General features: G+C 41.4%; 1 protein-coding gene across 3 annotated transcripts in view; it reads right to left on the bottom strand.

Moving 5' to 3' along the window:
- The window catches only part of GTDC1 (glycosyltransferase like domain containing 1), a 203938-nt gene that overhangs the window by 24570 nt on the left and 160436 nt on the right, over nt 1–18932 (bottom strand). The window lies entirely within an intron of this gene.

Here is an 18932-nt window from a genome sequence, read left to right on the forward strand (position 1 = left end):
AGACATCTTCTCCCCCTTCAAAATCCTACCAACCTGTTTTGACATTGTAAGGGACTACAGGTAAAGCAGGTCCGTCTCAAAGATGGAAATAAGAGTCAATGTTTATAGATATGTATACAGTATCTCACAAAAGTGAGTACACACATTTTTGTAAATATTTCATTATATCTTTTCATGTGACAACACTGAATAAATAACACTCTGCTACAATGTAAAGTAGTATGTGTACTGCCTGTATAACAGTGTAAATTTGCTGTCCCCTCAAAATAACTCAACACACAGCCATAAATGTCTAAACCGTTGGCAACAAAAGTGAGTACACCCCTTAGTGGAAATGTCCAAATTAAGCCCAATTAGCCATTTTCCCTCCCTGGTGCCATGTGACTCATTAGTGTTACAAGGTATCAGGTGTGAATGGGGAGCAGGTGTGTTTAATTTGGTGTTATCGCTCTCACACTCGCATACTGGTCACTGGAAGTTCAACATGGCACCTCATGGCAAAGAACTCTCTGAGGGTCTGAAAAAAAGAATTGTTGCTCTACATTGTTGCTCAAAGAATTGTTGCTCTTTTCTTTTCTTTCTTTTCAGGAAGTGTTCCGGAGGATTGGAGGAAGGCAGATGTGGTTCCTATATTCAAAAAGGGTTCAAAATCCTTGCCTGGAAATTATAGACCTGTGAGCTTAACTTCTGTGGCTGGTAAAATATTTGAAAGGTTATTAAGGGATAATATTCAAGAATTCCTTGAGAAGAATATGGTTATCAGCAAAAATCTGCACGGTTTTATGAAGCACAGGTCATGTCAAACTAACTTGATTGCGTTCTACGAAGAAGTAAGTAGAAGTATAGATCAGGGTGTTGCAGTGGATGTGATCTATTTGGATTTTGCCAAGGCATTTGATACAGTTCCACACAAAAGATTAGTGTTCAAACTCAAGGAAATCGGTCTCGATGAAAATGCTTGTTCTTGGGTAGAACATTGGCTTAAAAACAGAATACAAAGAGTTGTCGTTAATGGTAAATTTTCAAGCTGGACAGAGGTGGCAAGTGGTGTCCCTCAGGGGTCTGTTCTGGGACCCCTTCTATTTAACATTTTTATAAATGATCTTGAAGACAGCATTGAAAGTCATGTTTCAGTGTTTGCAGATGACACAAAACTTTGTAAAATAATACAATGTGAGCAAGATATTACTTTGCTGCAGAAGGATTTAGATAGACTGGAGGACTGGGCACTCAAATGGCAGATGAAATTTAATGTTGAAAAATGCAAAGTTATGCACTTCGGCGTAAAGAATACACAAGCAACGTATACCCTTAATGGAAGCGAATTAGGGATAACAACACACGAAAAGGACTTGGGAATTGTTATAGACAACAAACTATGCAACAATGTGCAATGTCAATCAGCAGTGGCCAAGGCCAGTAAGGTATTGTCATGCATGAAAAAGGGCATTCATTCTCGGGACGAGAATATCATTTTGCCTCTCTATAAATCACTGGTAAGACCACATATTGAATATGCTGTGCAATTTTGGGCACCTGTTCTAAAGAAGGATATCATGGCACTAGAAAAAGTGCAGAGGCGGGCTACAAAATTAATAAAAGGAATGGAACATATCAGCTATGAAGAAAGGTTAACAAATTTAAAACCTATTTAGTTTAGAAAAACGTCGCCTGAGAGGGGATATGATAACATTATACAAATATATTCGGGGCCAATACAAACCATTGTGTGGAAATCTATTCACAAACCGGACTTTACATAGGACACGAGGCCATGCGTTTAGACTGGAAGAAAGAAGATTTCGTCTAAGGCAAAGGAAAGGTTTTTTTACTGTAAGAACAATCAGGATGTGGAATTCTCTGCCAGAAGAAGTGGTTTTATCAGAGTCCATACAGATGTTCAAACAGCTACTAGATGCATACTTGCAAAGACAGAATATTCAAGGATATAATCTTTCAATGTAGGGTAATAACTGCTTGATTCAAGGATAAATCTGACTGCCATTCTGGGGTCAAGAAGGAATTTTTTGTCCTAGCTTGTTGCAAAATTGTGCTTCAAACTGGTTTTTTTTTTTTTGTTTTGTTTTTTTTTCCTTTTGGATCAACAGCAAAAAACAGGTGTGAGGAAGGCTGAACTTGATGGACGCAAGTCTCTTTTCAGCTATCTAACTATGTAACTATGTAACTATGTACATAAAGATGGCCTAGGCTATAAGAAGATTGCCAAGACCCTGAAACTGAGCTGAGCTGCAGCACGGTAGGCAAGACCATACAGCGGTTTCAAAGAACAGGTTCCACTCAGAATAGGCCTCGCCATAGACGACCAAAGAAGTTGAGTGCACATGCTCAGCATCATATCCAGAGGCTGTCTTTGGGAAATAGACGTATGAGTGCTGCCAACATTGCTGCAAAGGTTGAAGGGGTGGGGGTCTGCCTGTCAGTGCTCAGACCATACGCTGCACACTGCATCAAATTGGTCTGCATGGCTGTCGTCCCAGAAGGAAGCCTTTTCTAAAGATGATGCACATGAAAGCCCGCAAACAGTTTGCTGAAGACAAGCAGACTAAGGACATGGATTACTGGAAGCATGTCCTGTGGTTTGATGATACTAAGATAAACTTATTTGTCTCAGATGGTGTCAAGCGGGTGTGGCGGCAACCAGGTGAGGAGTACAAAGACAAGTGTGTCTTGCCTACAGTCAAGCGTGGTGCTGGGAGTATCATGGTCTGGGCCTGCATGAGTGCTGCCAGCACTGGGGAGCTACAGTTCATTGAGGGAACCATGAATGCCAACATGTACTGTGACATACTGAAGCAGAGCATGATCCACTCCCTTCAGAGACTGGGCCGCAGGGCAGTATCCCAACATGATAACGACCCCACGCACACATCCAAGAAATCGACTGCCTTGCTAAAGAAGCTGAAGATAAAGGTGATAGACTGGCCAAGCATGTCTCCAGACCTAAACCCTATTGAGCATCTGGGAGGCATCCTTTAAACGGAAGGTGGGAGAGTGCAAGGTCTCTAACATCCACCAGCTTTGTGATGTCATCATGGAGGCGTGAAAGATGAATACATTGGCAACCTGTGAAGCTCTGGTGAACGCCATGCCCATGAGGGTTAAGGCAGTGCTGGAAAATAATGGTGGCCACACAAAATATTGACACATTGGGTTCAATTTGGACATTTCCACTTAGGTGTGCTCACTTTTGTTGCCAACAGTTTAGACATTAATGGCTGTGTGTTGAGTTATTTTGAGGGGACAGCAAATTTACACTGTTATACAGGCTGTACACTTACTACTTTACATTGTAGCAGAGTGTCATTTCTTCAGTGTTGTCACATGATAAGATATAATAAATTATTTACAAAAATGTGGGGGTGTACTCACTTTTGTGAGATACTGTAGATGAAAATGTAGGTTTTGCATAAGATTAGCACAGGACCCTTTTTTTAACCACTCATATCTCTTCTTTTCTACTCTCCCTCTCTAAGGTCCTCCTTAATTGAGAGGATACTAGTTAGATGACTCTCGGATTACTTGACTTTTATTAGGGCATTCATTTAAATTGTGTTCTACATGTACATTACAGCCAAGGGACAACTCAAGTGGCATCACTCAGATGGCAACTAGAGGTGCTTCCTGGGTTACTGCTGCACAACGTGCTGAAACATTTGGGTGTTTTGGTGTACAGTGCTCATTCAGAAGGTAAGAACACTATGGCACAGTGATTTCTTTGATTTCGGGTTCTTGTGTTTTCCTTTCATTCTTCTCTTTATTTGCATGCAACTATTCTCTACAAATCGTAGTTATATACTGGTGCGGACTACTGTATGTGTATATACAGATTGGGGCCTAGATTTAGCCTTATGCTTAGGATAACCATTGATTGTAACGTGTATTGTATGTATATAAATAATGTGTATTATAGCCTCTGTGTATCGGTTTTGTCGTGTCTACATGAAAGTACCGTATTTATCGGCGTATAACACGCACCGGCGTATAAAACGCACCTCATTTTTAGAAAGAAATTCCAGGAAATTCCCCCCCCCTCCCCTCCCATAGTATTCTCCCCCCCTCCCCTCCCATAGTATTCTCCCCCCTCCCCTCCCATAGTATTCTCCCCCCTCCCCTCCCATAGTATTCTCCCCCCCATTCCCTCCCCTCCGATAGTATTCTCCCCCCCAACCCCTCCCCTCCGATAGTATTCTCCCCCCCAACCCATAGTATTCTCCCCCCATCCCCTCCCCACCCATAGTATTCTCCCCCCATCCCCTCCCCTCCCATAGTATTCTCCCCCCATCCCCTCCCATAGTATTCTCCCCCCATCCCCTCCCATAGTATTCTCCCCCCATCCCCTCCCATAGTATTCTCCCCCCATCCCCTCCCATAGTATTCTCCCCCCATCCCCTCCCATAGTATTCTCCCCCCTCCCCTCCCCTTCCATAGTATTCTCCCCCCCTCCCCTCCCCTAGTATTCTCCCCCCTCCCCTCCCATAGTATTTTCCCCCTCCCCTCCCATAGTATTTTCCCCCTCCCTCCCATAGTATTTTCCCCCTCCCTCCCATAGTATTTTCCCCCTCCCCTCCCATAGTATTTCCCCCCCCCTCCCATAGTATTTCCCCCCCCCCTCCCATAGTATTTTCCCCCTCCCCTCCCATTCTCCCCCCCTCCCATAGTATTCTCCCCCCCTCCCCTCCCATAGTGTACTTCCTCCCCCTATCCCCCCCATAGTGTACTTCCCTCCCCTCCCATAGTGTACTTCCCTCCCCTCCCATAGTGTACTTCCCTCCCCTCCCATAGTGTACTTCCCTCCCCTCCCATAGTGTACTTCCCCTCCCATCCCATAGTGTACTTCCCCTCCCATAATTACTTACCTGTCCTGAAGCGTGGGCCGGCTTCACAGCTTGCACCGCGGTACAGGAACTTTAATTTCATGTTCCGGTTTCCGGCGGGACTGAAAGGAAGTGTGCACACTATTGTGCACACTTCCTTTCAGTCCCGCCGGAAACCGGAACATGAAATTAAAGTTCCTGTACTGCGGTGCAAGCTGTGAAGCCGGCCCACGCTTCAGGACAGGTAAGTAATTATGGGATATCGGCATATAACACGCACCCACAATTTTTCCCCTATTTTCAGGGGAAAAAAGTGCGTGTTATACGCCGATAAATACGGTATATTCTTCTTTTCACTTCATATCCAAGCTTATTGTTGCTTCAGGCCTTCTTTAAGTCCTCCTTGTGAGAAGCACCACTTAACCAAATAAAGACCATTGGCAATTTGAACAGATGAAAGTGGCTCAGAGCATGTTCTTTGAGATGACAAGAGCTTCGGCAAGGTGTCATGATTCGTGAACACGCTAGCATTCAATTACCTGCATGATTTTTGGTCGAATGAGTGGTGCTTCTTCATGCCGCAGGGATAGTATGTTTAAACTTTATTTTTTTTTGTAAGTCTACTTTAGAGTAACAAAAAGTTAAATTATACCTTTGGGACATCAATCATACCCTTTGGTAGAAAAACAAGAAACTCACAAATACAGTAATGCTTAGACTTAAAGGAACACATATGTGGACAGACCCCTTCCTCTCAATGAAGTAATGCGAGTGCCATGTCCCTGTCATTGTAACACTGCAATGTAAAACATTTGGTCCTGCAGGAACAGCAATGTTTACATTGAGGAGTTTAAATGCAGCTAGTGGCTGTCACTATGCCAGCCAATTTATGCATTTGGGTCGAAATTGCCAAGTGAAAGTCATAGAGACCATTTGATTGGCATAGCGTGACTTTTTTGCCGTGCAAGTGCACTAGCATTTCAATACCTTTCTATGGGAAAGCATTGAATTGGCTGAGATCATCAAGATTGATGATCTCAGCCATGGAGGCAGAAGACCAGTGCTGCCATGGTGAAAAAGTAAGTAAAACTGCTCTTTTACTCATTACACGTGGGAGTTGGACACCTAAATGGTTAACAGTGCAATATAGCATTATGAACACACATTAGTATTGCCAATGCTATGGTGTTCCTTTAAAATAGTTTCTGAAATTGTTCAATCATCAAGCAGTTTTGTGGAATTTCATAAAATATGAAATTGGTCTTGGGCTGCCTTTTCGGTTTTCTTTCTTTTTTTAATCGAGCAGTTGATGGCAAGCAGCTATACCTTGAACGACCGTAGTGGCTAGTATGCTGATGGTGAATATTAGTGGATGTGACTGTTTACTCATACGATGTTAAGTGAACGTTCGCTGGGTAGATCGTTATTGGTAAATGCTGCTATCGGAATGTTGATTGACCACTGTGAATGGCAGTTGTGGATGTTGTGGCATGAGTCACATGACGCAAAGTGACCTGCTGTGATTACAGCAGTTGATACTTCTATCATTGTCATCTGTTGCTTTCAGTATTGACGTTGATACCGCAGTCCCTGTCACATGATGATGTCACCTGCTGCTAGAAATATGGCATTTTTTATTGTTGTTCTCATCTGCTGGTATGTGATCGGTTGTTGTTAATATGATAGTTGGTGGATGTTGCTTCCTCTGTAGTTAACCTACAGAGTTACATTAATTCCCCATAATAACAGATAATGGCGTGCACGGAGTCTCTACCAGCATGCTTTTACCATCTGACAATTAATAAAGTACTCTAGCTCATGTTTAGCAATCACATTCTTTTAATGCGAAACTACAGAGAACTGTCTGCTCTAGTTCAAAAATAATTAGGTAATATATTAGCTTTAGGTACGGTACAACTCAAAACTACACATAATTACTTACTTATGAGACTAAAGAATGGTAATGGAATCCCGCAGTTCACATTTGAAAGCAATGGTTGCCTTTGTTGTTTTTTCGTTATAAAATTAACTCATTTTATGCTTGTGGGCTGAGGCAAATATTGTGACACTATGGCACGCAAAGAGTTAACATGTTATATTTAATATATGTGTCTACTGTTCAGCTTTACATTGGTCTGAGACTAATAGGGCTGGGAGTCAAATCATAGCTTGGGAGACACAAGCTATCTAACCAATATAATACAAGATTAAGAATCTTTTTTTTTTTTTTTATAATTTCATAATTGCAAGCCTGCCATCATTTATTTTTCGCTCATGGTAGACACGCGAGCCTGACAGTATCAAGTGGGTTAAGCAGCAAATAGAGTACACTTGATCTATGCAATAAATGGTAAGCAAACGACCTTATTCATAGCAATTAACAAATCATCTGCTAAATCTATGAATCTTAATATTCAGATCTACTAACTTCAATTCATACAATTTATCTGCAAATAGTTATTGAGCTTCTGATTCTAAATATAATTAGCGGATCATTTTGCCTGGCTGAATTGCTTTTCTAGAGGGCCTGAGAAGTCTCCGAGTAGCATTATCTAGTAATAATGAATCAGATAGGTGCTTTTTTTTATTATAATTGTATTTTTATTGCATAATGAGGATGAGGCACAGTTGTGACACCTGAGTCTAGTAATAACAGAAGACTGCTAATTACCGGCAGGAGTTATATATATATATATATATATATATATATATAGCATGACGCAATAAGAAAGAAAAATCCCTCATTATTAAAAAAAGAAAAAGTCACAATTACAAGTGACACTGGAGCAGAGTAAATATAACGGAGTGATTAAAACACTGCTGATTTGAAGGTATTTTTAATTAAATGGAAATGCTAATGTTGTCATACTTAGCAGATGGGATTAAATTTAGCTATTGTATTTTATAGCACATCGAAGAGATCTAAGAAAGTGACATATTCCACCAGATTTTTAAGAAATTCATATATATTGAAGGCTCTGGATATTCCACATTCCAGTGACACTCTGCTTTTATTTCAAATGATTCTGTTCCCTTTTAGATTTGTTCTCAACTCAAACAAAAGTTTTAATGTTTAGGCAAGCATCCAGCAGCAAATGTGATGTCAAGAAGGTTGGGATTCGGTAAGGAGAATAGCTGTGACCACCCACTAAGGTGATGTTCTAAACGAAAACCCAGGATACAGCATGTAACTGCAGATAAAAACGTAATTGCACACTTTCTCCTACTTTATTTGTGTAAAATTTTCCATCTGCTGCATCTAAAGATGTCTAAACTGTTCGTATCAAACCTGCATTCAGCTGCCAGCTGTGCCCATTAAGGATTTCAAAACACTGAGTAAATGAGGCATCGTAAAATCTAGTAGTGGTGGTCCATCTGCCCAGTAGTGGTAGGAGACCCAATACCTGGTCCCTTCTAAAGTACTTCTGCTGCTCACATTAAATTCAGAATGTTTAGTTTTTTTCTTTATTTTTACTGCTGTTCCTAGGAGTTTGAAACTTGAAGATTCAATTTACTTTATTTCAGTGTAACTCATCTTTGAAACTGCTTGTTCTTGCAGAAGCACAAACTTCTAAGCTTTCTTTAAATTATTATTATTATTGTAACTTGTGTTTTCATTTGGTTACTAAAACATTTAACTTGAAATGTTGTTTAAAATGTTGGTTTTTCTCTTTATTTTCACACTTCTGGTCTGATCCTGATTACGCTGTTGCCATTCCCATCCTGTTCCTACCAAATGTCTGCCTGTCTAGTCTAACCACTCATGTTGGGTGAGACAGCCGTCAACCAAATTCCAGTGGTCACCATTATTCCAAGGGCTAGGACTTTGGATGAAGGTGGTTAAGGTATGGGCACAACTGACACAAACAAGCCTACTTCCTGTATCGAGTCTCCCACAAGAAACTCAATAACGTCTACAACCTACGACTTTGTCCTCTAAAGAGTGATTCATTGAGAGTGTCACCATCCTGTCCTTTCAACACTCATGCTCTTTCAAAAAAATGGATACAGGGAGTGATTTAGGAGAATTACAGTGGTACGTAATCACAATTTCTTATTTATTTAACTATGTACAATATATTTAGATTGATTCAGTATTACAATATTGCTAGCAAAATGCTAAGACTTCATTACTTTGCATAGAAAACTTAATTACAACCTTGTAATGATTATGTAATCAACAGAGCCCATTGCCAGTATAATAACTGTTTATGGGTGTTTCCTTATAGTACATGTTATCTTCACATACTTGCAGCTCAGGGGTAAGGAAGTGGACCACAAGATCTTATCGCCTAAACCCCAACACTGACATTGGGGTTGATGTGGATTTTATCACAAACTGCAAGTTCTTGACTCTAGGTGCTACCCTTAACCAAAGTTTATGGGGGATCAGTCCACAGATAGATCACCTTAGGTAGCTGAGATTATAGTACTAAAGCCAGAAGAAGAGGGGTCCTGGATCTCTGAGCTAATATGCTGATTGGGGGATGCTGAAACAAAGTCACGACTTACAGCATAGGGAAAACAACATTTCTAAATCAAGCACATACCACGAGCAACCTAGGACATAATGTACCTAACGAGCTCTAATAGCAGGACTGACAGAGCACCCAATTAGAAATCTGCCATTTGGGCCAAACAAAGGAGATACCATACGAGGAAACATCAATAACTGTGCAATAATACTGAGTCAGCGAATTACAAAGCCTGCCAGAAACGTTTCCAAGACCTTGTTAAATCAATGACACAAACAATGTTTTGAAGGTTTTTCTTGGTATTATCTAGATGCCACTAATAAGGTGACTAATAAGAGCATCTATGCAAAGCTATGAGCGAGAGATTTGTCATATCACAACATATCGTAGATTAGCAAAGCACTTTTTAAGTACAAGGTCCATATGGGGCACATGGACCAGGGTAGCAGATTTGCTTTTTTTGCAGTCACATCCGGTTTACAATATTATATGTTTTAAAGGTTTCATACCTATAGCACAACGTAAACAATCAAGAGGACACAAAAAGTCAGACTGCGTTGGAATAATTCATCCCGATAATTTTGAGTTTGCATTGCAGCAAACTACAAAGAAAGACTAAGTCCAGCTTTACGTTGAGGGCAACCAAGGTTAGCACATCACATGCCATGACATGGATATTTTTATTCAAAGGATATGGCAGCCAAAAACACATAACTTTATGATAAGCCACATCAGCATGAAAGAAAAAATCTGTATTATATTATATTAAGGTTGGAATGAATCAGACGTAGGATTATAAATAAAATTAACAATTCTTTTCCTAGAAGCAGAGTGTTTTTGCAGATTGTTCTGGTCATGCTCCCTGCATGTACTCAAGATGCACTTCTGTGTTGAAGAGAGATAAACTTTAGCGTTCGTTCACATCTTTTAATCATGTTTGTATAATAGTGAGAGCATACAGTAAGTGATGAGTTTGAAATTTGCTGCAGATACTTCTTGGGTATCTGACCTTAAAACAAAAATTTGAAATGTATAACGTATTTGCAGAAGATTTCAGAAGAAGATTTCAAATTCAGGGTCACTGCGGGATACGTGTCAAATGTTTGCAGCCCATGGAATCTCATGGCAATAGGCGCCATAAACTCTGTGTGGCTTCTACTGGAAGTATCTTCCTTTTAGTTACCCTAAGTACATATATGGAATTTGATTATTCTGTTTCACTCAGCAGATCCTCTTCAGGGGTATTGATCAGGACAGTTATGTTTAGTCTATTCTAGTGTCTAGTTTAAGTTACAAGCATGGAAGTATCCTCCAACAGATTATCTTTTATTTTTTATTTGTATTTATCATTTTTTTAAAATTTTTGTTGTGCAGGTAGGTGCAATCAAAATCAAACACCACGGGGGCGGAGCCTAACCACCGAGCCGACCAGACGTGCTGTAAATCAGCTCCCACAAAAAACGACGAAAACGGGGGTTTAAACCCCGCTAACGGACACGTTCTGGAGCCTGAGTGCACCCATCGAATCAGGGTTACCATGGGGCGTCGAATGAAGCCACAAACGAGTCGTAAATCGCCCGGAAACCCGAAATCCGTGTATGGGGCCTATCTGTGCCGGAGCCAGGGAGAGACGGCCGCTCTCCTGGATGGTAATGCCAGATATCGACCCTTTCAAGCACCCATCTCTATTCCGCCCCCCCCCCCCTGAACCGGTGGGGGTTATCCCGGTCCGCAATCTGCTCCAAGGACACGCTGCTGAGCAGACCACACAAGCATGGCACGGGCGCACTAAGCAGCAGGCCCTCAACGAGACCAACTAAAATGGTCGCAGCCACCGACCGCACTCCTGAGGCGCCCAGAGGCGATCCGGTCCCACCCCTGGGACTCACCTAGGGGGAGACAACAGGCAACCCGACCCAAAACGCCTCCATCACACATGAACGGAAAACGGAACCGTGAATGCCGGGGAAGGAGGGGACTAACCCCAGGTATAAACCCATCCATGCGCAACCTTACCCACCCGGGCAGCAGGCCGTAGGGCATAGAGCCCGTAAGCATCATCCACATCGGCGGAGGAAACAGAGATTCAAGCGACAGACAACGACCCGCTCTTCCGTCTCTCCCACAAGTGGAGTAAACCCGGACCCCAGGGGCAACCGAGTTTGTGGAATGAAGATGCAGGCCTGCACTCCAGCCTGGGGCCGGGGGGACACCCTCTCTGACACAGGTATTGCAGCGAACCACAACTACCTAGAGTCGGACAATCATCGCCTATACAAAGCCGGCATCGGGTGATAGAGAACCGGATGGAGGCTGCATGTAAGCGCTGGTACGGGACACTGTCGCACTGCTAGCCCTGCATACTTTGGGCGCTAACATGCTCTAACAGCGGATTTGTAGAACCGACCGGACGGTTGGACATGCTTTTGGACAATATGATTTCCAACCTTGTCTTATACCTTGCTATGTAGGTGTACAGTGGCAGGTTCAGATACACTTTATATGCTGCCAGCAAAAGCATCTTAGAGCTTAGACAGTTAAGTAACACCGACACATACCTGCCACCTGACCTTACACACACTGGAGGGCACACGCTCACATGCAATTGATTTATAACCAGGATGCATATATGTACATTGGAGACCATGTAACTTGTTCCACATATGAGCATTACACTGTACAGACAGGGACCGGTGCATAGGGGTACATTAATATTGTTTACATGTCCAAAACCATGTAAAAACGTTTAAGCGTTAGTCTACCTGGGTGATACTAAGGGACAGGAGGCACTAGACACCAATGGAAGCTGTGTTACAGTTCACTTAGTCCATACGCAGGTCCTACCCGCTTACTTTATGTGATTATCTGCTATGCTACAGTGGTTATATTCTGTTGTGATCTGTTCGGTAGTTTTTGGAGCGAATCTAGCCTGAACCGTGCTATATTTACTAACTGCATGTCTTAGAAATAATATTGTATTTTGCTAATCCTTTGACATTCTAACACGTCATGCAGTGCTCATGAATATATTATGTTGTTCCTGAACGACGAGATAAAAATTAAAAAAACGAAGCATCGCTATCCCAGAAATGTAATAGTTTAAAGCTGACAATGTTTAAACCCTCTACTGTAATCAAACTATACGTTTCCCTCCTTCTCTTCTGTACCCCATCAAAAATGCTTCAATAAAAGAAAGATTGACAAAAAAAAATAAAAAATCAAACGCCACAACAGCATATAGATATTCACAGGCTAAACAGTGGCATGAATATGTGCACATTTTCACCTAGGCTGGTGAGACAGAAGTTATCCTACATGACACAAACTAGTAAAGCATGCAAGTAAGTGAGGAGGTAAAGGATTAACAGGCATTACTAAGGTAAACTGAATGACAAGGTGTTTAACAGTGGTGTCACTGGGTGTTAGCAGGAAGTGGATGTCTAGGAAAATTAGCAAATATCAATGCTGAGAATCTCATTTATGACCATTTTTAGGCATCAGGTGAGGAACAGAAGGGGATATCATCACCTGTAGTCAGCCCACACCACTTGCAGACCATAGCAGATAGTCTATCTCCATGTCTGGTGTCTTGTGCCCTTTCCCTGGACCAGGGCATGTCAGGCAGTGCTCTATGTGCAGCAGGTGGGTGATCGGTAGCCCGTGGTGCAGTAATTCCCCGTAGCTTCGGCTCCGGGCCGTGAAGGGAGCCAATGCCCTTAGTCCATGGATCCCGCCGCTCTGGACCTCAGGATCGCCGGCCCCAGGCTATATGGACTGCGCCTTGGGGGATCTCCAGTTGGGCCCCCAGCCCAGAAGAGGAACAGGGAACAGACACTGCTTCATAAGTTGTTTGTGCCACAGGAGGGGTAGGTGTCTGTTGTAGTTTAGCGGGGTGTGAGAGTGAGCGAGAGACTTCAGGCTTCTTGATCAGCAGCACGCAGAGGGATCGACCGCCTCCCCCGCATGAACTGTGAGTCCCTGTGGAGTGTAGGCCCTAAGTCGTCCCTGGCTGAAGCTGCCGATCTCGGTCAGGAGCATGAGTAAATCCGATACTGCAGGGTCCTTCCACCTTCAGGACACGTCGGCAGTAAGATTTCGGCATAGATTTATAATTTTTTAGTTATTTTAGAGCTCTTTCCCATGGAGCTCTCAAGATGTGCCACCGGTCAGGTTGGCAGTTAGGCTCCGCCCCCCACTGATTATTTTTTTTAATGGACCTACTTTTCTCTACATGCCTGTTCCCCGCAAGATGCAAGAGGGACAGTCTCACCCATGGAACCCTGAGGTTGTTCAGTATGAATATAACCCAAGAGTAGTTTATTTCATGGACTTTTAATGACTCAAGAACAACACCTAAGTTTTTGCATCTAGAAAATATAGGATGGTTAGGAGTTATCTCTAGAACCTAGCCATTACAGGTTCACTCATTGCCATCCTTCAGATCCCAGATCAGCTAAAATCCTGTTGCAATATCCACACTAAATAGACAACCTTCTGGTTTAATCGCAACTCCTAACCTATAGCATCATCAATTTCATTGTACCTCATTCACTAAACGTTATACAGTCACTAGACCAAATCCATGCCATGAGTAGCCATCACAGAAGATCCCTGCTTGATCAAAGCTACGATGTGTGTAACAATCTAACATTCCATTCAAAGATCCAATACAGGGCTCTGTTAGAAATAACTAAATCATTGTCCTTTACTTAACCTTAAAACCAAGAGGAATACGATTTTGAGAATTGCCTATCGGTAGTAATAATCTTGAAGATTACATCAGGCTCTGAAAATGTAGTCATGATTAAGAAAACAAATAAAATCACATAATTTGTCTAATTGGTCAATTTGACTCAAAAGTGGATATGCCTTCTCTTTTATAACATCCATTTGAGGCCCTGCCTTACACAGAAAGTCAATTTAATTAACACAATTAAAACAAAATCACCATAAGATAGAAAATGTACATCAATTGCTTTTTGTTTTGTTTGTTTGTTTAACGATCTATTCATTATGATGTAAGGAAAAAGAAAAACATGACCACGATTACTAACAGGAGCAGCGCTAGCAATGAATGCTCCCCATCTTCAAAATGTGTGACGTCCGATAGTAAATGATGTCCATGAGATGAGAAACCATAAAGAGTCCACATGAGATGTTCACAGCAAAATTATATTATATTGGGCAAGGGTGGAATCAGCACTGATCCCAGATTTCAATTGGACAGAGCCTTGCAAAAGCTCACTCATGGGCAGTTAGCTTGTATTTAAAAATAAAAAAAGGGAATTTTAAAGTGGATGAGTTTTTTTTTTTGTTCTAGATATCATTTGCTTGGTTTAGTTTTACCTTGTTTAAATACCGTATATACTCGAGTATAAGCCGAGTTTTTCCAGCACATTTTTTGTGCTGAAAAACCCCAACTCGGTTTATACTCGAGTCAATAGTCTGTATTATGGCAATTTGCATTGCCATAATACAGAGGGGGGCTGGCAGAGAGTTTACTTACCTGTCCTGCAGCTCCTGTCAGCTCCCTCCTCCTCCGCGCCGTCCGTTCAGCACCTCGGTCAGCTCCCAGTGTAAATCTCGCGAGAGCCGCGGCTCTCGCAAGACTTACAGTGTGAGCTGACAGAAGAGCTGACCGGACGGCGCGGAGGAGGAGAGAGCTGACAGGAGCTGCAGGACAGGTAAGTAAACTCTCTGCCAGCCCCCCTCTCCCCCCAACTGAACTGCCAATGCTGGACCACCAGGGAAGGAGAGCGGGGGGACGAAAAAAAAATAAAAAATTATAATAATAATAAAATAAAAAAATAATTAAATTAAATAAATAATAATAATAAGAAATAATAATAAAAAAAAATATGAAAATAATTAAAAAAAATAATAACATTGCCCACCCCCCACCAAAGCTCTGCAACACACACACACACACACACACTCACTGCATTCATACACACACTGCATTCACACACACTGCATTCATACACACACACTGCATTCATATACACACACTGCACTCATACACACACTGCACTCATACACACACACACACTGCATTCATACACACACTGCACTCATACACACACACACTGCATTCATATACACACTGCACTCATATACACACACTGCACTCATATACACACACTGCACTCATACACACACTGCACTCATATACACACACTGCATTCATATACACACACTGCACTCATACACACACACACACTGCATTCATACACACACACACTGATACACACTGCACTCATACACACACTGCATTCAAACACACACTGCACTCATACACACACTGCACTCATACACACACTGCACTCATACACACACTGCATTCATACACACACTGCACTCATACACACACACACTGCATTCATATACACACTGCATTCATATACACACACTGCACTCATACACACACACTGCATTCATACACACACACTGCATTCATACACACACTGCACTCATACACACTGCACTCATACACACACACTGCATTCAAACACACACTGCACTCATACACACACACTGCATTCATACACACACTGCACTCATACACACACTGCACTCATACACACACTGCACTCATATACACACACTGCATTCATATCCACACACTCCACTCATACACACACACTGCATTCATACACACACACACTGCACTCATACACACACTGCACTCATACACACTGCACTCATACACACACACTGCATTCAAACACACACTGCACTCATACACACACTGCATTCATACACACACTGCATTCATACACACACTGCATTCATACACACACACTGCATTCATACACACACACACTGCACTCATACACACACGCTGCACACATACACACGCTGCACTCATACGCACACGCTGCACTCATACGCACACACTGCACTCATACACACACTGCACTCATACACACACTGCATTCATACACACACTGCATTCATACACACACACTGCATTCATACACACACACACTGCACTCATACACACTGCACTCATACACACACGCTGCACACATACACACGCTGCACTCATACGCACACGCTGCACTCATACGCACACACTGCACTCATACACACACTGCACTCATACACACACTGCATTCATACACACACTGCATTCATACACACACACTGCATTCATACACACACACACTGCACTCATACACACTGCACTCATACACACACGCTGCACACATACACACGCTGCACTCATACGCACACGCTGCACTCATACGCACACACTGCACTCATACGCACACACTGCATTCATTATATACACACACTGTAAGTAAATATTCAATTAATATAGATTTTTTAGGATCTAATTTTATTTAGAAATTTACCAGTAGCTGCTGCATTTCCCACCCATGTCTTATACTCGAGTCAATACGTTTCCCCAGTTTTTTTTGGTAAAATTAGGGGCCTCGGCTTATATTCGGGTCGGCTTATACTCGAGTATATACGGTAGATCTTCCTTAAACTTAGGATTCACATATTTTTATACTGCACTCACAACCTTCTTCTAAAAGGCCTCCTCCAGGGCATTTTTTATTTACAGGGTAACTGTCAAAACAGTAACAGTAATAAGTGAAAAGGTAAAAAGAACATGTCTAAAAATTAGGAAAAGGAAACAAGAACATTACTATAACAAGATCACTGCCACACTGACATAATTCACCTATGTGAGGCCACAGGAAGCAGGATCTCTCAATGTATCCTCCATAGGATATCTGATAAAGACAGTGGGAAGCATGGCTTCCTTCTGTGACATCGGTGACCAAGGAGGTTGTAGCTGGGCATATTTTTTGCAGATCGTTGTTGCTATAAACAACATGATGTAGAGACTCAAAAAATAAGGTAAATCCTTCCACCATAGCTTTGAAGCGTACATTCTTATGATTCTAGGAGTGTCCCTTTAAAGTATCGTTCAACAAGTAATAAATCAGTTCACAGTATTTCTGATGTTTTCCATATTTATATTCAAATGGGCACTTAACAACGTAACCATTATGGCTTACTGTAGCAGTTATGTTGCCTAGAGTGCACTTAGGTCCCCTGGTTGCAAGGTGGAACTTAGTTCAGTGCTCTCATGTCATCCAAACTTTACAGATACAATGCAGAAGTGTTAATTTAATTTAAGCTACATATAAACATTGTCTCTTTTTTTGTTTTTGAAAAAAACTTTTTAAAATAGTTTTTGGAGGCTTGGAAGTGTGGTCCCCCAACATGAGTGAATATCAGAAATCACTCCAATGTTTATCTCCTAAATACTGTGACTTCCCCAACTCTAGAAATGTCATATATTTTCTAATGCATTATTCCATTGGTCCATGGTTATAATTGTGACTTCTGCAACAGTCTGAAGTTTTGCATTTACACTATGATGAACTTTCTGTACTTTTTGGACTGGTCATAAAGGCCTGAAGATTACTACATTAAGAAACCGTTATTTGAGATGTGATGGCTGAAGAAGCAGGCGTTTAGCAAGTAGCTTATCTAAATCTTAAAGATATATGTAGTTGTAGCTCTTTTCCTCCAGACCCCGAGGGTACTGATGGTATTTGGTTAAACCATGACATGTTAGTTTGGTTACAACATCTAGTTACAAATAATGAAATAAAAACATACACACACACAAAATCCTTAAATTTATTGCACATTTTCTGTTTTTAATGCTCGGCCAATGAGTTATGTCCACAGCATGAGGTGCCAATCTGGATGCTCACTTAACTTGCTACAGCAATGCTGAGCTTATCTGACATGGACCCAACAGTTATTTGCTTTCTACTGCAGGAAGCTATCAGCTGTACTGCTAAAAACATAGGTTACTACACCCTGTACAGCAGTATTATGTAGGAAAAAATATATTCACTGCAGGTTGGAATGGTAGGTTTAAAAAAAATAAAAAAAAATTAAAAACCCACCAAACACTGTTAAATGTATCCTAACCTAGTGTGCGAGTGCATGGAGTGCACCTTTAACATAGATTTAGCAAATATCTTGCTATCTATCAATGTGGAGATACAGTTATTGCTCAAGAACAGAATATCACATAACTGTTAGAAAATCATTGTTAAAATAAATGTAAAAGAAAAATAATAAATACCTACGGTAATTTAAGCATTTTTGTAATTATTACATTTCCTAGCTAAATATATTTATGTAATGTTGTTTAAGGGACATAATTAAAGGTGGCAGTCATTCAAAAACCAGTCTCAGCAACTAAACACACTTTCAGAGTTTTATTTGTTTGTCACCTCTAGTGGCCACTCCTCAGACGGATACTATAGGTGCTTCCTGGAGCAGTGCTGCATCTCCATGTTATCTGTTGATTCGATGCATCTCTATGAGGAGATGCTGATTGGCCATGGCGGCGTAAATACCTAATTTAAGCATTTTTTTAATTATTACAATTCTGAGCAGTCAAAGACAAATATATTTATATAGTGTTGTTTAAGGGACAAATGAAAGATGGCCGTCATTCCAAAACCATGTCTCAGCAACTAAACACCGTTTTAGAGTTTTTATTTGTTTGCCAGCATTTTTCTTTATAGAATGGCTGAGAATCACATCACAAAACAGTACATTAAATTGTCTTTTCTTTAAC

Source organism: Pelobates fuscus, chromosome 8 (assembly GCF_036172605.1).
Source record: "Pelobates fuscus isolate aPelFus1 chromosome 8, aPelFus1.pri, whole genome shotgun sequence".
NCBI classification, from domain to species: domain Eukaryota; kingdom Metazoa; phylum Chordata; class Amphibia; order Anura; family Pelobatidae; genus Pelobates; species Pelobates fuscus.